The sequence below is a fragment of the Bufo bufo genome, chromosome 1, assembly GCF_905171765.1.
Source record: "Bufo bufo chromosome 1, aBufBuf1.1, whole genome shotgun sequence".
Taxonomy (NCBI): domain Eukaryota; kingdom Metazoa; phylum Chordata; class Amphibia; order Anura; family Bufonidae; genus Bufo; species Bufo bufo.
Window position 1 is genome coordinate 10,015,644 of NC_053389.1, and position 25,666 is coordinate 10,041,309.

Genomic DNA, 25,666 nt, shown 5'->3' on the forward strand with positions numbered 1-25,666 from the left:
TGAAGAACCTAGAATATGACATATTTTCAGTTGTTTCACACTTGTTTGTTATGTATATAATTCCACATGTGTTAATTCATAGTTTTGATGCCTTCAGTGTGAATCTATTATTTTCATAGTCATGAAAATAAAGAAAACTCTTTGAATGAGAAGGTGTGTCCAAACTTTTGGTCTGTACTGTACATATGCTCCATATATAAATATATTTAACTTCTCACCTTTGAAATGAATGGCTTGTGATTTTCTTGTTGGACTGCTAGCCCTTGTCTTGTCGGACTGACTGCCTGCCCTCGTCTTGTAGGCTTCTGTGAGACGTATTTCGGAGGTGATAATGAGATCTGTAGAATAAATATAACATATTATTCTAGCAGCATGTTGAAATCCTTAAAGGGAATTTCTCACCAGCGACCTGCCTACCAAACAGCTTGCACAGACACAGCTTCTTACCGTCAAAATGAATGACTTGTGATCCTCTTCTAGGACTGCCTGCCCTTGTCTTGTAGGACTGCCTGCCCTTGTGTTTTTTGCTTCTGTGAGATGCTGGATTTCACAGGAGGTAATGATAGTGGAATAAGCAGATCTGTAGAATAAATATAACATGATGGTGGATTAGTAATCTCTATATTTGAGGAGGAACCACTCTGGAGCTTTGGCTCGGTTCTGACTAAAATGGCGGCTGCTGGCCAATGTCTCTGTGCCACTGCTCTGTCTCTCTCCTCACAGGTGCCCAGTAGTGTTGAGCGAACTTCCGTTTTCAAGTTCGGTATATAAGGTATGGGTTATCTAAGAATTCCGTTATGGATTCTGCAAACAGGAACCATAACTTAGGGTCGGTGGTAGCGGAATATCCATAACGGAATTCTTAGATAACCCGAACCTTATACGCCGAACTTGAAAACAGAAGTTCGCTCATCCCTAATCCCCAGCCCAGCACACCAAGTGTTTGAACATCAAAATGCTGGATTATTAATCCCTATCTCATACAGTTGGTGTGCTGGGCTAGGCACCTGTAAAGAGAAGGATCAATTGTAATCCACCATTTTAATATCAAACACTTGGTGTAATAATCCATAATTTTTATAGTCAAACACACTTTGTGATGGGCAGTGGCACCTGTGAAAAAGAGGCAGAGCAGAGGCCAGACAGCAGCAGCCATTTCAGTCAGATTAGAGCCAAAGCTGCAGAGTGGCTGTAACCTGTAATCTGACTAAAATGGCCACTGCTGCTCTGCCTCTCACTCACTGACACAGGCAGCCCACAGTCCCACTGCCCTGCTGCCCAGGCCATCACCATTTATTAAAATGTACTAGCTTTGGCTGCTGCTGTGCCTGCTCACTGGAATGCTGGAAGTTAACCCCGACGAAGCAGGTCCTCCTTGCTGCTTTCTCTCACAGACCCAGCCAGGCTGTCCTGACCTGGCACTGGCAATAGTAGTGGTGGCACTGAGAAGACTGGGGGCGGGCACATCGGTGGCGGGAATAAAGCACTGCAGCGCGCCTTCTGTGTTCTGTGACGGAGGAGGCGGAGCTACAGTGAGTGACTGACTGAGTCACGTGCCCCCCCTCCTCTCCTCAGCACGTGCCCCCCCTCCCCCCTCGAATCCGCCCTGCTTCATTTTTACAGCCTTCCATCGCGGTGCTGACGGGGGCGGGATCAAGCAAGCCGGCCGGTTGTTACTGTCTGCACTGCAGCAGGCAGCGCAGCGGCGCGTGTAAGTGAAGCGCTGGCTGTGCGTCGCTACTGCAGATATATTTTTGTAACAAAATGTGGCGTTTAGGATGGCAAATTGGCGATGGGCCCTTCACTCACCCTGGGCCCGGGGCTGCCGACCCAAACGCCCCAATTATAATCCGCCACTGCATACCTTAATGTGAAATATGCAAAATGTATATGTGATAAATTGCCTAAAATGTGTTGTTGTGCATAACCCTTTATTAGAGGAGGTTATCGAAGTGTCATGATAGTACATTGCAATATTTATATCCATATTTGTATTTTTGTAGCGTGTACTTGGTGTATTTTAGGTGACGGCGTAGAGATCCACAGCTTCAGTCACTGCAAACATCGAGGACGACGTACCTTTTAGCAGGGGGGTATGCAGCGTCCCACCTATGTGTGTAAATGGGACACTTTAAACATCTGAATATATATATGTATTTAATTGCAATGTATGGTATTTCCTTCTATCAGACTGGCAATGTCATTTGCACCCATCCACCCTTAGGTGGTGCTGGCACCACATAATACATATAGTTTGGGTGTGTCTAGACAGGAAGTTAGTTAGTTGGAGTCTGAGTTAGTTGAAGGTGGAGTGTGAGAGATGGAGAAGCAAGTTCATGGAGGAGAGGAACAGGCATTTTCCAACATGTAGTCTGCTATTTCCACCCCTTGGTCATGGCCAGGCTGAGGGAGTACAGCGAACATCTATCTACAGCAGCAAAGCACAATACAGTAAGTCTATGTCTGGATATGGGGAGAGACTAGTGAGAGTAACAGCTAAACTCAGCTTATGGTGCCTGAGAGCAACTTTCTGAGTGCCAGGACACAAATGGACAGTAAGTTTGCCTGCCACGAGGGGGACGCCCTTGTTGGATAACTAACAAATATGATATTCAGTACCAGAGTGCTAGAGTTGGAACTTAAAGTAAATCTTCAGTTTGCCTGTAAAGTATCAGCATTAGAAGAAACCCTCCATTGACAACTGCCACTACCTGATAATAGGATTACCAGTGAACTTATTATTTGTGCTATACAAAACACTTTCCATTGAACTGTCCAGAGAATATTGATTTTTCAGTAAATGTTTCGTGCTGTCTTCCCATGCACTGTACGCCAGCCCAGGGAGGCATCTGCTAACAGTAAGTACATGAAGTATTGCACCCATCGTCCCACCTTGAGCCTCACGTGTTTTGCCCTTTGGATTGGTAGCGTTACACTACTGCACACATTCTGGCTCTGTGTCTTTCGTTTGGAACCTTTCTGTAGCCCTGACATATTTGGGCCTCTCAGATAATATTGTGCGCTACCCTGTGTATTGGTGTAGTAATCAAGTATATGCTGGTTTAAATATGCGACGTGCTGCCCCCCAGGGCCGATCGTGTCCCAGGTCTATAGAAATGCCGAATGGTGCGGCCTTAATAGTCTCTATAATTCATGGTGCTCCTACCTGGATACAGCCGATCCCCAGGGTTAGGCTCTGAAGCAATAAAGGGGAATAGTTGAGGTAGGAGTTGAATAATAAATATCAAGTCTAGACAGCTTTACTTGCATAAAAAGTTGATTCCAAACAATATTCAGGCTTTTCTTACATTTAGGCTTTCTCTTGGTCCCAGCAGGCTTTGGCATAAACTGGCAGGCAAACTTGAGTACTCTACTTTCTCTCTCTCTCTGCTGTGCTAAACTCGGCTTGGGTCTGGTTACTGGATTTTTGGTCTGTTCTGGTATCCCTGGATTGGGGTGCCTTTGGCTGTTGTCCTCCTCATTAGTGTTGATCACGAATATTCGAATTTCGAATTTTTATCGCGAATATAGGTACTTCGAAAATTCGTGAATATTTTGAATATAGTTATATATATTCGTAATTTCTAATATTCGATTTTTTTCAGATTTTTTATTTTTTTTCCGATTTTTTTCTTTTTTTTATCAGTACACTGCTTCAAGCTTGTGGGCCAATAAGAAGGCTGCAATATACTTGACTTTAGGAGTAGTAGTGTTTGCGAATTTTGCTCTATATTCGTTTTGTTTGAATATTCGCTATATTGCTATATATTCTTGTTTTAGAATATTACGAATATTCGAAAAAACTAAGTTATAGCAATATAGCGAATATTCGAAAAAAATCGAATATAGAGCAATTTAGCTAATATAGTGCTATAATCTTCTTTGTCTAATAGTTGTAAGTTGAAAAATTTGAATCCGAAAATTCGAATTACGAAAATTCGCATATTACACAATCATTACCTTTCCGATTTTTCAAGTAAAAAAAAAATTGTGAATTTTCGAATATTCGACAAATATTTTACAAAATATTCGCGAAATATTGCGAATTCGAATGTGACCCCTGCCGCTCATCACTACTCCTCATGACACTAAGTAAATAAATTAGTAAGGAGTCCTGGTGTTCTATGAGCCACTTCCCTGTTTGCGAGACTCCTGCTGCGGCCCGAGAACACTTTCACCTTGCTGCTACATCTTCCACATTTCTGCTTCCATCGCCAGCTTAGGTTACATTGCCCTGGCTGATACCTTTTAGGCACGTCTGGATCTGACGGTGCTCAGGCTTAGACTGCTCTAAACTAGATATGCAACCCCTCCCTTCTGGTAGGAAGCAGGACTGGCCTACTTGTGCCCAAATGGGGGAGAATGGAATGGTGAGTTCCATTCTATCTAGAGATCTTTCTCTCTCTTTGCCATATATGCTGCCATCTGCTGGCAAACCAGGCACAGTACATGAACATAACAGTTGCATAACAATAATATCAATGCACAATGGTGAAGGACCTGGAAATAAATACAAACATTACATTCATGTTAGACCATTAGAGGCAGTAGCGGAGTGCAGTAATGGTAATACCGCTCTAGAGTATTACAAATATATTTAATAACCAACCCAAAAAATTGACACCATGTGGAGATAGAAAGGAAAGGAAATTGATAGAGATCTAAATTTGTTATCGCTCACAGAGAAATAGTTGCCCTAGCCTATGTATTGGTTTACCTATTACCTATATGCTGGTCTAATTAACTTGAAAAAATTACAAGTCCCAAAAAAGTTACATTTCAACCATGTAGAAATCAAATAAACTGAAACGGACTATTGAGGCCTGACACTCAATTTCAAGTTAACACTCGCAGGTAAATAGTTCCCTAGGTTGTGTATTGCTCTACTGATCACATATATGCTGGTTTAATAAAATTAAACAAATTACAATTCCCAATTTTTTTTTATTCCAACTGTTTGGAAATCGAATAAACTGAAACAAACTATTGAGGCCTGACGCTCTATTACATGTTAACACTCACAGCTAAATAGTTGTCCTAGCCTCCTGATCTACTGAATACATATATGCTGGTTTAATTAAATTAAACAAATTACAAGTCCCCCAAAAAATTTACCGTAATTTTTCGCCCCATAAGACTCACTTTTTCCCCCCCAAAAGTGGGGGGAAAATACCCCTGCGTCTTATGGGGGGAATGCTGCCCTTTTACATTGCAGTCTGCGATGCTGCAGCATCGCAGACTGCGATGTATCAGCTGGAGGGAAGAGGGAGGAGGGGCCGGTGTCATGCAAATGCGGCGGGGCCGGTGCGGTCACTGTACTCCGGCCCCGCCGCTTACTCACTTCCTTAATGCCTAAACCTTTTAGAATAATAACTTTAAGTGAAGTTCCGATCCCCAGACCCATCTGTACTACTTACTAAATGTCCTGTAGCAGGCAGAGCAGGGCGGGCGGCCGGCTGTAACTCACTGTAGTCACGTGCCTGCGCCGCCTACTTCATTCATAAAGTAAATAAAGTAAATAGTTCCCTAGCCTAATGGTTTAATTAAATTGAACCCCTCCCCGAAAAAGAAAAAAATCCATTTTAACCGTGTGGAAATAGAATAAACAGAAACAGATGATTGAGGCCTGACTCTCAATTTCACGTTATCACACTCACAGGTAAGTAGTTGCCTTAGCTTATGTATTGGTGTACTGATCACCTGTATGCTGGTTTCATTAAATTCAACAACAATCCCCATCCCCCCCAAAAAAAAAAAATTGGAACTAAACTGTGTTTGTGGATTTAGCCCTAATATTTCATTTATGGTGATTAAAGAAAAGTAATTAAACATGTGAGATGTCCTGACACAGAGTTATCACTAGGATTCTATGCTAGATTGATGGTAGAACACTGTTGTACAGTTTTTTCTTATTCCATCACCCCCCCAATTCCCCCTCCCCCCCCAAAAAAAAAGGATTTCTGTGAAAATCTAAGAAAAAATAATGAAAGGATTTCCTTGCAGGTATCTGCTGTGAGGCTTGCAGCAGCTGCAGTTCTGCTAGGAGGCACAGCAGCCTCAGCCCCTCACTCCTTCCTCCCTGGATGTCAGCTCCCCTGCATTCACTGTCCCTGACTCCCTAGGATAATTTGTCTAGCAGACACATTAAGACCCAACCACCCTAATTCACAGCCCAGCACAGAATGGTGTTCTGCTTGTTCTTCTAGGGCACCTCCCTGCTGCAGCACTGATAAAAGCTGTATGGGGGCCAATCAGGTCAAGCCCTCCCACCACTTCATCATAGGGTCATGTGAGAACCTTTCTTCTTCCCTAGTGCTTTTTTTCCGCCGACATGTGAACGAAAATGGCGCTACACACAATTTTAGTGGATTCGTCCGAAATTAACCTGAAAATATTTGGGCTCGTCTGCCATTCGAAAAATAGCAAAATTCAGACCGAACAGGGTTCGGTCCAAACCGGTTTGCTAATCCTTACTATGCATAATAGCAGAGTATATCAGCAAACTGCCATTATAGCAATAAGCCACCATATTCTTAATCCCCACATTAAGGTACAATGTTGTTGAATCTGATAGGGCCCCCGCAGCCTCTGGGCCACATAGCAAATTTTATGGGTGCTATAGGCTATAGTTATGCACATGAATACTGTACATAGATTCTAACATAACATAATTTTCCTGGCTACCTTTGGGAACAGATGTAAAGTATCTGCCTCCAGCAGCCCTTCCCCCTGACCGTCAGGCACGCGACCGAACTGCTAAACTATATATATATCTGTATGTAGTAATCTCCTGAGCTCCCTCTAGTGGTGACTGTATGTATCTGTATGTAATAATCTCCTGAGCTCCCTCTAGTGGTGGCTGTTTATATCTATATACAGTATTCTCCCGAGCTCCCTCTAGTGGTGGCTGTATATATCTGTATACAGTAATCTCCTGAGCTCCCTCTAGTAGTGACTGTATATCTGTATGTAATAATCTCCTGCACCCTCTCTAGTATTGGCTGTATATATCAGCATGCATTAAGCTACTGAGCTCCCTCTAGTGGTGGCTGAATATATCTGTATAAATTAAGTTCCTGAGCTCTTCTAGTGGTGGCTATATATATCTGTATATAGTAATCTCCTGAGCTCCCCCTAGTGCTAGCTATATATATCTGTATGTAGTAATCTCCTGAGCTCCCTCTGGTGGTAGCTGTATCTATCTGTATGTAGTAATCTCCTGAGCTCCCTCTAGTGGTGGCTGTATATATCTGTATGTAATAATCTCCTGAGCTCCCTCTAGTGGTCGCTGTAAATATCTGTATGTAGTAATCTCCTGAGCTCCCTCTAGTGGTGGCTGTACATATCTGTATGTAGTAATCTCCTGAGCTTCCTCTAGTGGTGGCTGTATATATCTGTATGCAGTAATCTCCTGAGCTCCCTCTAGTGGTAGCTGTATATATCTGTATGTAGTAATCTCCTGAGCTCCCTCTAGTGATGGCTGTATAAATCTGTATGCAGTAATCTCCTGAGCTCCTTCTAGTGGTGGCTGTATATCTGTATGTAGTAACCTCCTGAGCTCCCTCTGGTGGAGGCTGTATATATCTGTATGTAGTAATCTCCTGTGCTTCCTCTACTGGTGGTTGTATATATCTGTATGTAGTAATCTTCTGAGCTCCCCATAGTGGTGACTGTATATATCTGTATGTAGTAATCTCCTGAGCTCCCTCTAGTGGTGGTTGTATATATCTGTATGTAGTAATCTCCTGAGCTTCCCTAGTGTTGGCTGTATATATCTGTATGTAGTTATCTCCTGAGCTCCCTCTAGTGGTGGCTGTATATATCTCTATGAAGTAATCTCCTGAGCTCCTCTTAGTAGTGGCTGCATATATCTGTATGTAGTAATCTCCTGAACTCTCTTTAGTGGTGGCTGTATATACTTGTATGTAGTAATCTCCTGAGCTCCCTCTAGTGGTGGCTGCATATATCTGTATGTAGTAATCTCCTGAGCTCCCTCTAGTGGTGGCTGTATATATCTATATGTAGTAATCTAATGAGCTTCCTCTAGTGGTGACTGTATATATCTTTATGTAGTAATCTCCTGAGCTCCCTCTAGTGGTGGCTGCATATATCTGTATGTAGTAATCTTCTGATTTCCCTCTAGTGATGGCTGTATATATCTGTATACAGTAATCTACTGAGCTCCCTCCAGTGGTGGCTGTAAATATCTATATGCATTAATCTCTTGAGCTCCCTCTAGTGGTGGCTGTATATATCTGTATGTAGTAATCTCCTGAGCTCGATCTAGTGCTAGCTGTATATATCTGTATGTAGTAATCTCCTGAGCTCCCTCTAGTGGTCGCTGTAAATATCTGTATGTAGTAATCTCCTGAGCTTCCCCTAGTGCTAGCTGTATATATCTGTATGTAGTAATCTCCTGAGCTAACTCTAGTGGTCGCTGTATATATCTGTATGTAGTAATCTCCTGAGCTTTCCATAGTGGTAACTGTATATATATGTATATAGTAATCTCCTGAACTCCCTCTAGTGGTGGCTGTATATATCTGTATACAGTAATCTACTGAGCTCCCTCCAGTGGTGGCTGTAAATATCTGTATGCAGTAATCTCCTGAGCTCCCTCTAGTGGTGGTAGTATATATCTGTATGCAGTAATCTCCTGAGCTCCCTCTAGTGGTGGTAATATATATCTGTATGTAGTAATGTCCTGAGCTCGCTCTAGTGCTAGCTGTATATATCTGTATGTAGTAATCTCCTGAGCTCCCTCTAGTGGTCGCTGTAAATATCTGTATGTAGTAATCTCCTGAGCTCCCTCTAGTGGTGGCTGTATATATCTGTATGTAGTAATCTCCTGAGCTCCCTCTAGTGGTCGCTGTAAATATCTGTATGTAGTAATCTCCTGAGCTCCCCCTAGTGCTAGCTGTATATATCTGTATGTAGTAATCTCCTGAGCTCCCTCTAGTGGTCACTGTATATATCTGTATGTAGTAATCTCCTGAGCTTCCTCTAGTGTTGGTAGTATATATCTGTATGTAGTAATCTCCTGAACTCCCTCTAGTGGTGGCTGTATATATCTGTATATAGTAATCTACTGATCTCCCTCTACTGGTGGCTGTATATATCTGTTTCCAGTAATCTCCTGAGCTCTCTCTAGTGGTGGCTGTATACAGTCAGGTCCATAAATATTGGGACATGGACACAATTCTAACATTTTTGGCTCTATACACCACCACAATGGATTTGAAAGGAAACAAACAAGATGTGCTTTACCTGCAGACTGTCAGCTGTAATTTGAGGGTATTTACATCCAAATCAGGTGAACGGTGCAGGAATTACAACAGTTTGCATATGTGCCTCCCACTTGTTAAGGGACCAAAAGTAATGGGACAGAATAATAATCATAAATCAAACTTCCACTTTTTAATACTTGGTTGAAAATTCTTTGCAGTCAATTACAGCCTGAAGTCTGGAACGCATAGACATCACCAGATGCTGGGTTTCATCGCTGGTGATGCTCTGCCAGGCCTCTACTGCAACTGTCTTCAGTTCCTGCTTGTTCTTGGGGCATTTTCCCTTCAGTTTTGTCTTCAGCAAGTGAAATGCATGCTCAATCGGATACAGATCCATTGATTGACTTGGCCATTGCAGAACATTCCACTTCTTTCCCTTAAAAAACTCTTTGGTTGCTTTTGCAGTATGCTTTGGGTCATTGTCCATCTGCACTTTGAAGCGCTGTCCAATGAGTTCTGAAGCATTTGGCTGAATATGAGCAGATAATATTGCCCGAAACAGTTCAGAATTCATCCTGCTGCTTTTGTCAGCAGTCACATCATCAATAAATACAAGAGAAGCAGTTCCATTGGCAGCCATACATGCCCACGCCAAGACACTACCACCACCATGCTTCACTGATGAGGTGGTATGCTTAGGATCATGAGCAGCTCCTTTCCTTCTCCATACTCTTCTCTTCCCAACACTCTGGTACAAGTTGATCTTGGTCTCATCTGTCCATAGGATGTTGTTCCAGAACTGTGAAGGCTTTTTTAGATGTCTTTTGGCAAACTCTAATCTGGCCTTCCTGTTTTTGAGGCTCACCAATGGTTTACATCTTGTGGTGAACCCTCTGTATTCACTCTGGTGATGTCTTCTCCTGATTGTTGACTTTGACACACATAGACCTACCTCCTGGAGAGTGTTCTTGATCTAGACAACTGTTGTGAAGGGTGTTTTCTTCACCAGGAAAAGAATTCTTCGGTCATCCACCACAGTTGTTTTCCGTGGTCTTCCGGGTCTTTTAGTGTTGCTGAGCTCACCGATGCGTTCCTTCTTTTTAAGAATGTTTCAAACAGTTGTTTTGGCCAGGCCTAATGTTTTTGCTATCTCTCTGATGGGTTTGTTGTGTTTTTCAGCCTAATGATGGCTTCACTGATAGTGACAGCTCTTTGGATCTCATCTTGAGAGTTGACAGCAACAGATTCCAAATGCAAATAGCAAACTGGAAATGACCTCTGGACCTTTTATCTGCTCATTGTAATTGGGATAATGAGGGAATAACACACACCTGGCCATGGACCAGCTGAGAAGCCAATTGTCCCATTACTTTTGGGAGGCATATATGCAAACTGTTGTAATTTTAATTCCTACACCATTCACCTGATTTGGATTTAAATTCCCTCAAATTAAAGCTGACAGTCTGCAGTTAAAGCACATCTTATTAGTTTTATTTCAAATCCATTGTGGTGGTGTATAGAGCCAAAAATGTTAGAATTGTGTCCATGTCCCAATATTTATGGACCTGACTGTATATCTGTATGTAGTAATCTCCTGAGCTCTCTCTACTGGTGGATGTATATATCTGTATGTGTTAATCTTCTGAGCTTCTTCTAGTGGTGGCTGTATATATCTGTATTCAGTAATCTCTTGACCTCCCTCTAGTGGTAGCTGCATATATCTGTATGTAGTAATCTCCTGAGCTCCCTCTAGTGGTGGCTGTATATATCTGTATGTAGTAATCTCCTGAAATCCCTCTAGTGGTAGCTGTATATATCTGTATGTAGTAATCTCCTGAGCTCCCTCTAGTGGTGGCTGCATATATCTGTATGGAGTAATCTCCTGAGCTTCCTCTAGTGGTAGTTGTATTTATTTGCATTCAGTAGGCTCCTGAGCTACTTCTAGTGGTGGTTGTATATTTCTGAATGCAGTAAGCTCCTAAACTCCCCCTAGTGGTGGCTGTATATATCTGTATGTATTAATCTCCTGAGCTCACTCTAGTGGTGGCTGTATATATCTGTATGTAGTAATCTCCTGAGCTCCCTCTAGTGGTGCTGTATATATCTGTATGTAGTAATCTCCTGAGCTCCCCCTAGTGGTGGCTGTATATATCTGTATGTAGTAATCTTCTGAGCTCCCTCTAGTGGTGGCTGTATATATCTGTATGTAGTAATCTCCTGAGCTCCCTCTAGTGGTGGCTGTATATATCTGTATGTAGTAATCTCCTGAGCTCCCTCTAGTGGTGGCTGTATATATCTGTATGTAGTAATCTCCTGAGCTTCCTCTAGTGGTGGCTGTATATATCTGTATGTAGTAATCTCCTGAGCTCCCTCTATTGTTGGCTGTATATATCTGTATGTAGTAATCTCCTGAGCTCCCTCTAGTGGTGGCTGTATATATCTGTATGTAGAAATCTCCTGAGCTCTCTCTAGTGGTGGCAGTATATATCTGTATGTAGTAATCTCCTGAGCTCCCTCTAGTGGTGCTGTATTTATCTGTATGTAGTAATCTCCTGAGCTCCCTCTAGTGGTGGCTGCATATATCTGTATGTAGTAATCTCCTGAGCTCCCTCTAGTGGTGGCTGTATATATCTGTAAGCAGTAATCTCATGAGCTCCCTCTTGTGGTGGCTGTATATATCTGTATGTAGTAATCTCCTGAGCTCCCTCTAGTGGTGGCTGTATATATCTGTATGTAGAAATCTCCTGAGCTCTCTCTAGTGGTGGCAGTATATATCTGTATGTAGTAATCTCCTGAGCTCCCTCTAGTTGTGCTGTATTTATCTGTATGTAGTAATCTCCTGAGCTCCCCCTATTGTTGGCTGTATATATCTGTATGTAGTAATCTCCTGAGCTCCCTCTAGTGTTGGCTGTATATATCTGTATGCAGTAATCTCCTGAGCTCCCTCTAGTGGTGGCTGTATATATCTGTATGTAGTAATCTCCTGAGCTCCCTCTAGTGGTGGCTGTATATATCTGTATGTAGTAATCTCCTGAGCTCCCTCTAGTGGTGGCTGTATATATCTGTATGTAGTAATCTCCTGAGCTCCCTCTATTGTTGGCTGTATATATCTGTATGTAATAATCTTTTGAGCTCCCTCTAGTGGTGGCTGTATATATCTGTATGTAGTAACCTCATGAGCTCCCTCTATTAGTGGCTGCATATACAAACCGGATTCCAAAAAAGTTGGGACACTATACAAATCGTGAATAAAAACTGAATGCAATGATGTGGAGGTGCCAACTTCTAATATTTTATTCAGAATAGAACATAAATCACGGAAAAATAGTTTAAACTGAGAAAATGTACCATTTTAAGGGAAAAATATGTTGAATCAGAATTTCATGGTGTCAACAAATCCCCCAAAAAGTTGGGACAAGGCCATTTTCACCACTGTATAGAATCTCCCCTTCTTCTTACAACACTCAACAGACGTCTGGGGACCGAGGAGACCAGTTTCTCTACTTTAGAAATAGGAATGCTCTCCCATTCTTGTCTAATCCAGGCCTCTAACTGTTCAATCGTCTTGGGCCTTCTTTGTTGCACCTTCCTCTTTATGATGCGCCAAATGTTCTCTATAGGTGAAAGATCTGGACTGCAGACTGGCCATTTCAGTACCCGGATCCTTCTCCTACGCAGCCATGATGTTGTGATTGATGCAGAATGTGGTCTGGCATTATCTTGTTGAAAAATGCAGGGTCTTCCCTGAAAGAGATGACGTCTGGATGGGAGCAGATGTTGTTCTAGAACCTGAATATATTTTTCTGCATTCATGGTGCCTTTCCAGACATGCAAGCTGCCCATGCCACACGCACTCATGCAACCCCATACCATCAGAGATGCAGGCTTCTGAACTGAGCGCTGATAACAACTTGGGTTGTCCTTGTCCTCTTTGGTCCGGATGACATGGCGTCCGAGATTTCCAAAAAGAACTTCGAATCGGGACTCGTCTGACCACAGAACAGTCTTCCATGTCCCAGTGAAAACGCCTGAGCTTGTGGATCTTGCTTAGAAATGGCTTCTTCTTTGCACTGTAGAGTTTCAGATGGCAGCGGCGGATGGCCCGGTGGATTGTGTTCACTGACAATGGTTTCTGGAAGTATTCTTGAGCCCATTCTGTAATTTCCTTTACAGTAGCATTCCTGTTTGTGGTGCAGTGTCGTTTAAGGGCCCGGAGATCACGGGCATCCAGTATGGTTTTACGGCCTTGACCCTTACGCACAGAGATTGTTCCAGATTCTCTGAATCTTCGGATGATGTTATGCACAGTTGATGATGATAGATGCAAAGTCTTTGCAGTTTTTCGCTGGGTAACACCTTTCTGATATTGCTCCACTATCTTTCTGCGCAACATTGTGGGAATTGGTGATCCTCTACCCATCTTGGCTTCTGAGAGACACTGCCACTCTGAGAAGCTCTTTTTATACCCAATCATGTTGCCAATTGACCTAATTAGTGTTAATTGGTCTTCCAGCTTTTCGTTATGTTCAAATTTACTTTTTCCAGCCTCTTATTGCTACTTGTCCCAACTTTTTTGGGATTTGTTGACACCGTGAAATTCTGAATCAACGTATTTTTCCTTTAAAATGATACATTTACTTTGATTAAACGTTCGATCTGTCATCTACGTTCTATTACAAATAAAATACTGACATTTGCCATCTCCACATCATTGCATTCAGTTTTTATTCACAATTTGTTCAGTGTCCCAACTTTTTTGGAATCCGGTTTGTATCTGTATAAAACACCAAAAAACCCATAGGGACACACATACGAAAAATATGAAACTTTATTAAGTAATTAATAATGACAAATAATTACAACAACACATGATTCAAGACAAATATCTAAAAAAGTAAATAAAGCACCAATGCAGGTAGTGCTGTGAGAAGTAGCTCACTTACTAACTAACAAGGTGTTACGAAACATATATATAGCCCAAAATAAAGTCCAGGACCCACCCCTAACTATATCATGAAAACCAACCAAAAGGAATGGGTCAATTACAGTAGGTACAAAAACACATATAATACTGAAGTAATCAAAAAATAACATGATTTTATTGAGAATCACAAAAGGACATAATTGGCCCAAGTCACAAAACACATTTAACACAGGTCACAATACATAAAAGTATTAAAAACCAAGGGGACCGATGGTGGACTGTTGGTATATATTTATAACGTGCAAGTGCAATAATTATGATTGGTCTCTAGTAGAAAGGTATATTACACCAAACCACTATGGCTCAAAAATACATAGTACAAAAAAACTCGTATGCATATTCGTACAACAGACACCAAAGCATGTGGGTGATAATACACACCACAAGGGCCGACTGAGGCAATAGAAAATACTGACCAACCTACCTAGTAACCTAGTATACCACACTCCGCCATGAACGCTGAGCTCGCAGCCACGCCCAGCCGGTCCCGAGGAGGAGAGTCACGCAATTACTGCGCGACGATCGTCATCCAGGAGCGGCGGGTGGGGTTCGAGTCCGGCGCATGCGCGGATGGTCGGTGCACCGCAAACACCATATTAGGTGAGGGCAATCTGGATTGGCGACTACTATCAATGTAGGCAATGGGATTATTTTACTAAATCTCAACCCCAATACAATTGGGGTATAAAACGCCATCCCATACATATATAACACCACAATTGAGCAAGTTTTGAATGCAAATTCAGATGTATAAATGCAGCCCCCGGGGAGCAAAAAAAGAATAGACAACGAGGCGGGAAGAGAAAGACAAGGGAGGGGAGAAGAGCATAATAAAACGAGAATAGACAAATATTATCTATCCTGCTTAGAGGGCAATCATATTTTAGAAAAAACACCGATGTGTTATACACTGCTCAAAAAAATAAAGGGAACACTTAAACAACACAATGTAACTCCAAGTCAATCACACTTCTGTGAAATCAAACTGTCCACTTAGGAAGCAACACTGAGTGACAATCAATCTCACATGCTGTTGTGCAAATGGGATAGACAACAGGTGGAAATTATAGGCAATTAGCAAGACACCCCCAATAAAGGAGTGGTTCTGCAGGTGGTAACCACAGACCACTTCTCGGTTCCTATGCTTCCTGGCTGATGTTTTGGTCACTTTTGAATGCTGGCGGTGCTTTCACTCTAGTGGTAGCATGAGACGGAGTCTACAACCCACACAAGTGGCTCAGGTAGTGCAGCTTATCCAGGATGGCACATCAATGCGAGCTGTGGCAAGAAGGTTTGCTGTGTCTGTCAGCGTAGTGTCCAGAGCATGGAGGCGCTACCAGGAGACAGGCAAGTACATCAGGAGACGTGGAGGAGGCCGTAGGAGGGCAGCAACCCAGCAGCAGGACCGCTACCTCCGCCTTTGTGCAAGGAGGAACAGGAGGAGCACTGCCAGAGCCCTGCAAAATGACCTCCAGCAGGCCACAAATGTGCATGTGTCTGCTCAAACAGTCAGAAACAGACTCCATGAGGGTGATATGAGGGTCCGACGTCCACAGGTGGGGGTTGTGCTTACAGCCCAACACCGTGCAGGACGTTTGGCATTTGCCAGAGAACACCAAGATTGGAAAATTTGCCACTGGCGCCCTGTGCTCTTCACAGATGAAAGCAGGTTCACACTGAGCACATGTGACAGACGTGACAGAGTCTGGATACGCCGTGGAGAACGTTCTGCTGCCTGCAACATCCTCCAGCATGACCGGTTTGGCATTGGGTCAGTAATGGTGTGGGGTGGCATTTCTTTGGAGGGCCGCAAAGCCCTCCATGTGCTCGCCAGAGGTAGCCTGACTGCCATTAGGTACCGAGATGAGATCCTCAGACCCCTTGTGAGACCATATGCTGGTGCAGTTGGCCCTGGGTTCCTCCTAATGCAAGACAATGCTAGACCTCATGTGGCTAGAGTGTGTCAGCAGTTCCTGCAAGACGAAGGCATTGATGCTTTGGACTGGCCCGCCCGTTCCCCAGACCTAAATCCAATTGAGCACATCTGGGACATCACGTCTCGCTCTATCCACCAACGTCACGTTGCACCACAGACTGTCCAGGAGTTGGCAGATGCTTTAGTCCAGGTCTGGGAGGAGATCCCTCAGGAGACCGTCCGCCACCTCATCAGGAGCATGCACAGGCGTTGTAGGGAGGTCATACAGGCACGTGGAGGCCACACACACTACTGAGCCTCATTTTGACTTGTTTTAAGGACATTACATCAAAGTTGGATCAGCCTGTAGTGTGTTTTTCCACTTTAATTTTGAGTGTGACTCCAAATCCAGACCTCCATGGGTTGAAAATTTTGATTTTCATTTTTTTATTTTTGTATTTTTGTGTGATTTTGTTGTCAGCACATTCAACTATGTAAAGAACAAAGTATTTCAGAAGAATATTTAATTAATTCAGATCTAGGATGTGTTATTTTTGTGTTCCCTTTATTTTTTTGAGCAGTGTATGTGTGCATAATGCAAATACATTAGGCGCACAACATGTAACACCAAATTAAGATGACAATTATCTATGTGATGATACCCAATAGCATGGTGTATGTAGATTAATTTGTCAATTATTTGATGACTAATCTAGTGATGAAACCAAAACAACAAAAATAAAATAAAATACCAAAAAAAGAAAAGGACAAACAAGTGAAAAGAATATCTGTTGGCGTGCTCACAGAAATATATATGAAATAAAATTATGTGATGTAGTAGAAGACCTGTGGAGAAAATTTGTTATACCATATATGTGTTAAATCAATATACAATATCATAATAAACCAGGATCTAAGGTGAACGACATCCATACAAATAAAAACCATCCGGCCGTGATTACTACTATAGCAAGAACCCTAAATACCAACTATTTGTAGTTACACAATTATAATTATGCCACATTCTAAGCCATTATATCTCCCCATCACCCAATGATAGAACCCATGCACATCTTACCCGCCTCAATAGCCCCTAAAGAGACACACTATATGCGCCTATCATAGATGCTACATTCATACACATGAAAGTGGATTAGTCATTTACACGATTAATAGCCCATTCAGGACTCACACTCACACTACCATCATAATTACAATAAAAGAACCTGGACACAGCAAGGAGATTCAAGGAGGAGTCAATCACAGAGAAGAGGCAAAGGGAACCTTCTCATTAAGCCCATATGGTACTTGGGTCTGGAGTTTAATTATCCATTTACTTTCAACCTGTTCTAGACGTCTAAAGAGGTCACCACCCCTGGACCTGTGCCAGCCAATCCGTTTCTTTAGCACGTAAATCCATAACGTAGGGCAAATCTGAAACACGGATAATGATAAGGAACCTATATATAGCCCAAAATAAAGTCCAGGACCCACCCCTATCTATATCATGAAAGCCAACTAAAAGGAATGGGTTAATTAGGTACAAAAACACTTATAATACTGAATTAATCAAAAATAACAAGTTTTGAGCAAAGAGGATACCATCCTGCGGTCATTGAGCGGGGCTGCCAACGGGCCTGAAATACATCTCGGCAGACCTTGCTCGGCAGACGGCACGTCTGATAGATCACGATCAGTCTTCATGATTACCGACTATAATGCACAATGGAATTATTGTGTATATAATGTATATAATAATACTATAATGCACAATCAAATCCGGCAGCCAGCTCAATAACCAGTCCCACCAAGAGGATGAATCAACATCTTTCCTGATATTATTAGCAATCTCATGTAACGCTTGAATATGGGACTGGATTGATCTGGAATGATCAGATAAATTAAAGCAACACATTCCTTTAAAATCTTGACATCCTATATTATGTTTAAGTAACAGATAATCTACAGTGAATCTAGTTTCTAGCACTGCTCCTCTTACGCCTTGTAGATCTAAAAGAATGTCTGATAAGGCGATAGAGGTATGGTTCAGAGATTTAGCTAAGTCACATGCAATAGAATTTATAGTACGAGTATTATATATATCCAGTCCAGGCACTCCTAATATAGAGGCGCCCAAACTTGTATATTCTGTACGGCTGAGAAGGGGTAAAGTAGAGTCACAGTCTTCTGATAAAGTCTTGGTAACCGATCTGTAAGCTCTCCTGATAGGGGGTTAACTGGGAAGGGCCAAAGTCAGCTTGGATAACGCACAGGGACCTCCAATGACATTAGCAGGAATGTAATTGTAGGTGCTGTTACCACAAGACAAAAACCATCCCTTAGGGAGCATTATATTATAGATAAAACTGGAAGTCACAATGGTCTTATTACAACTCATGGAATTATCCAGGGAGCTAGCAAGCCTACTATTCTTTTTACAAGTGTCGTCAATATAATCATATACACTATTCTTAGGTAATCCACTTTTTATGTCTCTATTATCACAATATAAAGTCATATCCTGGGAAAAGGTAAAACAAGTCTCTGCTGCAGTCACATTAATAGTATTTATTCTAATATTATCCCTAATATTTCCTGATTTCTGGCACTCCCCACAGAAGTCATACAGGGGAATAAAAGATTGTGCATTGTTAGCCTTCGACCAGACTTCAAGGAGGGATTCATCGGGTGTAGGCACAGCAATAACACATGTTTGTATAAGATCCCGTGGGTTCTGTAAGTCTTTAAGGCACAATGAACTAACATTTAGGGCATTTGCCATCCTGTCTATACTAATCTGTTCAGAATAAAAGGGGACGGGAGCAAAGGGATCTTGCTCCTGAGCTCTTTTATATACTGGCCGATTATTTGGTGCACCGCAAAAAGAAACTCATCTCCTCTGGGTGATAAATACATGTAGTAATAAGCCAGACTGGCAAGAAAACACAAAGATTAATTATTATCAGCAGACAAACAAATCTCCCAGATTATTGTGGGGTCATCATCTTCAGCCTGTGGCAAGGCACTTTTCAGGGAAACTTCTTCTGAGTTCCCCTCTTTGTTCAGGGATTTCACACCTGCTTCACCCTCTTATTCTTTATCCGTCACCGGAGAAGAAGCCTCAGGGACCCTTTTCACTCTGTTAGCATGAATCCAGATTGGAGCCTCTCCTGTGAGAATCGCTGTTCTGGTGACTGCTACCACTCGGGTGGGTGGTCCAAACGGGAACTCAGTCTGTTTTCGTTCTTTTGCCAGGCGCTGGACTATCACCACGTCTCCTGGTTGGAAAGGATGCGTAGGTTACTGTGGAGAGAAAGGAGAGGCACGAGCAATATCTTGTTCAAATTGATCTAAGACCTGGTATAAAAAAAATCTCTCCGAATGAGGTCAGTGGTTGCCTGTGCTCCCCTATGGCCAAGAACATGATATTGTGCAATTAAAAATGGGGCACTTGCAACTGGGATACATGGCTTCCCCTCTTTGCAGATAAGACCCGTATTAGGGTCTTGTACTTCACCTACCGACTGCCATTCTATTTAGTCACTACTGGTAGCCAGATCCTGGAGGCTGAGCAATAGATTGTCAGTAAGGGTAAAGTCTGGAACTAGGAAGGGCATTTAAACTGTTGCTGCCGTTCTAATAGCAGCCTCTTTTGCTGTGTGATCAGCTAGGGCATGCCCTTCAGCTATGTGCGTTTGTAGACCAGTATTTGCCTTACAATGCATAATAGCAACCTTGCTTGGTAATTGGATGGGGCCAGGAGATCATGTACTAGGGTGGAATGTGAGATTTGTCTCCCATCTGCAGCTATGAAGCCTCTCCTCTGCCAGATTACCCCATGATCATGTACAACCCCAAAGGCATACTTGGAATCGGTGTAAACATTTACATCTCTCCCCTCAAAAAGATAATAATCTCTAGTGAGGGCAATCAGTTCAGCTTCTTGGGCCGGCTGAAAAGGTATAGGATTCGATTCCAGTATAACATCAGGGAGTTGAACCACAGCGTATCCTGCATGATAAGTGTTGTCTTTAGGACGGAACAGGATCCATCCACAAAAATATCAGGTGCTCCTTCAATGGGTGTGGACTGTAAGTCAGGCCTAGGTGAGGTATGTTCATGTATAAGTTCAGTACATGCATGGGGAGATGGCAAATCATCCTGCTCTCCCTTGTAGCCAAGAAGGGCATTTAGTATAGCCATTGGACCGAATGTGGGTGCTGAGTATTTGATATGAAGTTGAGGATTAGATAGCAACAAAACTTCATATCCACTCAGTCTTTGTGCTACATATGTTGTGTATGTATGTTCTTCAATAGGGCCTGAACATTGTGTGAGGTATTCAGAGTGGTGGGATGACCTAGGGTGATAGACGTGGCCATCTCAGCGACCATCGCACAGGCTGCCAAACTCCTGAGACATGCAGGCATGCCCTGAACCTGTGCGGGAACCACTTTTGAGAAAAAAGAAACAGGGCGGAATTTACCTCCATGATCTTGCGCCAGGACTCCCGCCATGGTTTTTCAATTTTCCCTGACAAATAAGTAAGTAACATCATGCCATAGTCGGGTAGGCCCAAACCAGGACTTGAAACCATTGCACATTTCAAATGACTAAAAGCTTGTAACATTTACTCAGACCATTTAATTAAGTCAGGCATCTCAGTATTAGTGGCTTGTCTCAGAATATTATCATAGTAGGAACAATCAGCAATCCACTGACGGCAGTAACCAATCATGCCAAGAAAGGTCAACATGTCTTTCTTGGTCTGTGGTCGGGGCAGACCCAGTACGGAGGTAATTCTGTCATGGCTGATTTTCCTCTTACCTTTACTGAGAACAAAGCCAAAATACTCAACACTTTCCATACACCATTGTAATTTCTTCCTAGAAACTTTGTGACCATTTTCACATAACCACAGTAGTAAACTAACACAGTCCGCCTGGCAGGCCTCCCGAGTAGGACTACATATGAGGAGATCATCCACATATTGTAGAAGGACAGAACCATGAGGGGCAGTACAAGGGTGCAGTGTAACTTGGAGGACAATGGAGTAGACTACTGGGGAGTCTACATAACCCTGAGGGATTCTACACCAAGTATACTGGCGAAATTTAAATGCAAAAGCAAAAAATGTCCGTGTCTCCTTGTCAACTGGGACAGAAAAAATTCATTTTTTAAATCAATAACAGAGAACAACTCTGCATGGGCAGGAATAGCTGATAGCAGAGATGGTACGTCTGGAACCACAGGGGCTATGGGTATAATAACAATCTTATTAATGTCATCTACTTCAATAGGTTTCTTTAAAAAGGTGTCCCCTACAGTCATAAAAGGGAACTAATCCTCAAGGTCACTGTCCTCATCATGATGAGGTATATATTCAGGTTTGGGAAAAATTTTCTTGGGATCTAAGGCGCATAGGAGATATGACATCTCTAGTGTTAGAAATGTGTGAATTTTATTCTATATTTTTTTGTATCTCTAGGACAGTAACTGGTTAATCTTAAGTTGTTACAAACTTCTTCTTATCTCAGGAGCCTCCCCCCTCCCGTTTCTGCTGTTACTCGAGCTCTGTCCATGCAACGCTATGAGGAGAGGAAGAGGGGCAGAGAGCTGCGCTCTGGGCAGCCTTAGTCTACTATCTCCCAACAGATGCTTTGAAGAAGATGTGTGCACTGTGAAAGGATGCTAGAGTGTTATCTCTTCTTCTCCTATCTCTTCTTCCCTTTGAGCCAATGATATAATGCCTGGGCCTCAAAGTACTGCCCTTTTAATCTAAGTCATCTTTTGGAAGGGACAGATATATCCGTGGGATATTTCCTAAATAGGGAGGAGGGGGCTTCTGAGGTGAACCCCTTGTCAATTCTTTTTCTAACTCATGTTTCTTTTGTATCCCTCCTGGTTCTCTGCCTTCTGTTTCTTAACCTTTTTATTTGGTCTATCATACCAGTATGGTGCATAAGTAAGCCAATGTTCCCCTCCCGACTGCATATACTGCATGTCCCACTGGGGGTCTGGACCATAATATGGGTAAGCTTCAGTGTCCCCAAGCATAACCCTTTTACCATATCCATATGGAGGGTGTCATTAGCCCTTCCCCGAGGGAACAAATTTATACTCTTCATCCCCTCTGTCCATCCTGCCATATTATCCACCCAGGGAGTAACTAAATAATAATCAGTCTTACAGACCCGGGCTACATAATCCTTACATGTTTCTCCTATATTCGGAGGGGGTGGAGAAACCTTTCCTTGCTTTCCATTTCTTATAACTTAATTGAGACGGAGGCAGAGAAAAACTTTCCCCAGGACTGGCTGTACTGAACCGTGAAGGACCTATGTCTATGCACAACTTCCTTCTCAACTGTCTGTTAGTATTATCCCTTAAAACCATTACTTGCGTTCACCAGTTTCTGGGTTAGCGGGTTATCCAGGACACACACAATAAAGTTAGTACATTTTTCACAGTATCATTTGCTGCTTACCTTCAGCATAAAAATTACTAAATGCTTAATAACATCATAACATAACAGAAAGCACAAGAAAGCGACAGAAAAGAAGCAATAGAAATTGGGTGACAAGAGAAATCAAGGTGAAGACTCTATTTGAATTCTTCCCAAAAGAATTCCTCTATTAAATCCTTCCCTAAAGAATTTATCTGTTAAATCCTTCCCTAAAGAATTTATCTGTTAGACTTGGCCAGTAGTCTATTTATAGTCTATCTTGCCTAAAGATAGATACTATTCCTTTCAGTGTGTCTAAAGCTGATTCAAAATAGAAGCAACAGAAAATTTTCCGGAAAGCATCGGAATGTCCCCAGTCGTTAGACAGAAATGTTTCGTTACTTACTGAATTCCTGTGTACTCTATTCCGCGGATGAACCCCCAGCTGAAAGTATCCTTTCCTTCTCAATGCACCTTGATTCCTTCCTTTGTCCCCGAAGGCGGGCCCGGAGAACTATCAGTGACACATGCAGTATGACGTCAGTAACAGCTCTGTTTATTCCTGACCATACAGGCCTTTATATACATCCATCCATACATACAAGAACAGCTGCGGCTCTCATTACAATAATGCTGACAAGGAACAGTTCCTTATACAGACAGAAGGTCAATGTAAATATAGTAATCCTCTAGTATGATGTCACCCAACCTCCTGTCCTTCATACAGATCATATAGCTTATTCTATTTAACCCTTCAGTTATTATTATTATTATTTATTGTAGCGCCATTCATTCCATAGCGCTGTACATATGACGAGCGATGCGCATACATAATACAGACAAGTGCACTAAGCATGAACAAGATGAGTTACAGCCTGTGAGGGCTTACAATCTACAATGTATGGAGGAAGGACACAGTAGGAGAGGGTGAAGCTGGTCATGGCGGTATAGAGGCAGCAGGGTCACTGGTTGTAGGCTTTTCTGAAGAGGTGTGTTTCAGGTTGCTTTTGATTCCACTGTAGGTGAGAGTCTGATGTGTTGGGGTAGAGAGTTCCAGAGTATGGGGGATGCATGGGAGAAATCCTGGAGGTGATTATGGGAAGAGGTGATAAGAGGAGAGAAGAAAAGAAGGTCTTATGAGGATTGGAGATTACGTGCGAGAATGTATCGGGAAAGTAGCTCAGAAATATATAGAGGGGACAAGTTGTGGATGGCTTTATAAGTATTTGTTAGAATTTTAAACTGAATTCGCTGGGCAATGGGGAGCCAGTGAAGTGATTGGCAGAGGGGAGAGGCAGTGGAGTAACTAGGAGAGAGGTGGATTAGTCGGGCAGCAGAGTTGAGGATAGATTGGAGGGGTGCGAGAGTGCTAGATGGAAGGCCACAGAGGAGAATGTTGCAGTAGTCTAGGCCAGAGATGATGTCATAGATGATATTGCAGATAGCTGGAAGTTATGGATAAACATCCGACTGGCTTGATCCCAAACTAAGGAGCATAAAGGTGACCCCTGAAAACCCTAAGAGCTCACCCTGACTGCTAAGCATATACAAGGGTCTCAGAGGTAGACAATTGCATGCCCTCGTACCTAGACTGTATGACACCTGCAAACCCTATAATAGTGAGGGGACACGACCACCGGCTCCCTGCACTTAATACGGAGGGAGTCAGGGTCACCTAGAATCAAGCCAGCAAAGAAACACAATACAAGAAAGGACTTATCTGAACAAGCAGTAACAGTAGTCTCCAGCAGTGATCACTTCAATCCAGGAAGTAGTATAAACCGCAAAGTGAGGCAGTATGGGAGGGAATATAAAGGGAGGCAATTAGTGTGAATAGGTGACAGCTGGGAGAAGGAAAGGAGATGACAAAGTGAAACCAAAACAAAGAACATCATGCAAGAGGTACAGAAGAACGTCTGCCAGACCTTCTCAGAGAACTGGCGGAGAACTGGCGATGATGAGGGCATGCACAAGCATTTTTGCAGACGGTTGAGGAAAGTGCGGATGCGGGAGATGTTTTTGAGTTGGATGCAGCAGGTGGTGGAAAGGGCTTGGATGTGCGGTCGGAAGGAGAGGGCAGAATCCAAGGTCACTCCAAGGCAGCAGACTTGGTTGACCGGGGAGAGTGTGCAGCCATTGATTGTTGGGGGGGGGGGGGGGGGGGGTGAGCAAGATGGGGGGAAAGATAATGAATTCTGCTTTATCAATGTTAAGTTTAGGAAAGACGGAGGAGAATAAGGAGGAGGAGTTGTTTAATTTATGATGAGACATGCTGCTTGTTATAAATTAGGTGCATCTTTGGCAGTACTACTTCAGTCTCTGTCTGGCACTGTTTTTTGGCATATTTAGACAGGCGGCTGCGTTTGTCTGTAATGACGCCCCCTGCCGTGCTGAATACACGTTCAGACAAAACGCTGGCCGCCGGGCAGGCCAGCACCTCCAAGGCATAAAACGCTAGCTCTGGCCACGTGAACAATTTGGAGACCCAGAAGTTGAATGGGGCCGAACCATCAGTCAGTACATGGAGGGGTGTGCACAGGTACTGTTCCACCATGTTAGTGAAATGTTGCCTCCTGCTAACACGTTCCGTATCAGGTGGTGGTGCAGTTAGCTGTGGCGTGTTGACAAAACTTTTCCACATCTCTGCCATGCTAACCCTGACCTCAGAGGAGCTGGCCGTGACACAGCTGCGTTGGCGACCTCTTGCTCCTCCTCTGCCTTCGCCTTGGGCTTCCACTTGTTCCCCTGTGACATTTGGGAATGCTCTCAGTAGCGCGTCTACCAATGTGCGCTTGTACTCGCGCATCTTCCTATCACGCTCCAGTGTAGGAAGTAAGGTGGGCACATTGTCTTTGTACCGGGGATCCAGCAGGGTGGCAACCCAGTAGTCTGCACACGTTAAAATGTGGGCAACTCTGCTGTCGTTGCGCAGGCACTGCAGCATGTAGTCGCTCATGTGTCTGCCAGGCTGACCAGAGGTAAGGACAAGCTGTCCTATGTGGGAGGCGTATCGTCATCGTCCTGCGTTTCCCCCAGCCACGCACCAGTGATGGGCCCGAGCTGCGTTGGGTGCCACCCCGCTGTGAACATGCTTC

General features: G+C 43.1%; 1 long non-coding RNA gene across 1 annotated transcript; it reads right to left on the reverse strand.

Annotated features, from left to right (window-relative positions):
* Window positions 1-289: 289 nt before the first annotated feature.
* Window positions 290-1,478, reverse strand: LOC120991444. Its single transcript, XR_005776673.1, has 3 exons — window positions 1,308-1,478; window positions 448-580; window positions 290-338 (listed from the first exon to the last, which is right to left on the reverse strand). It is a non-coding gene; the product is annotated as an uncharacterized LOC120991444 (long non-coding RNA).
* Between the last annotated feature and the right edge of the window lie 24,188 nt (window positions 1,479-25,666).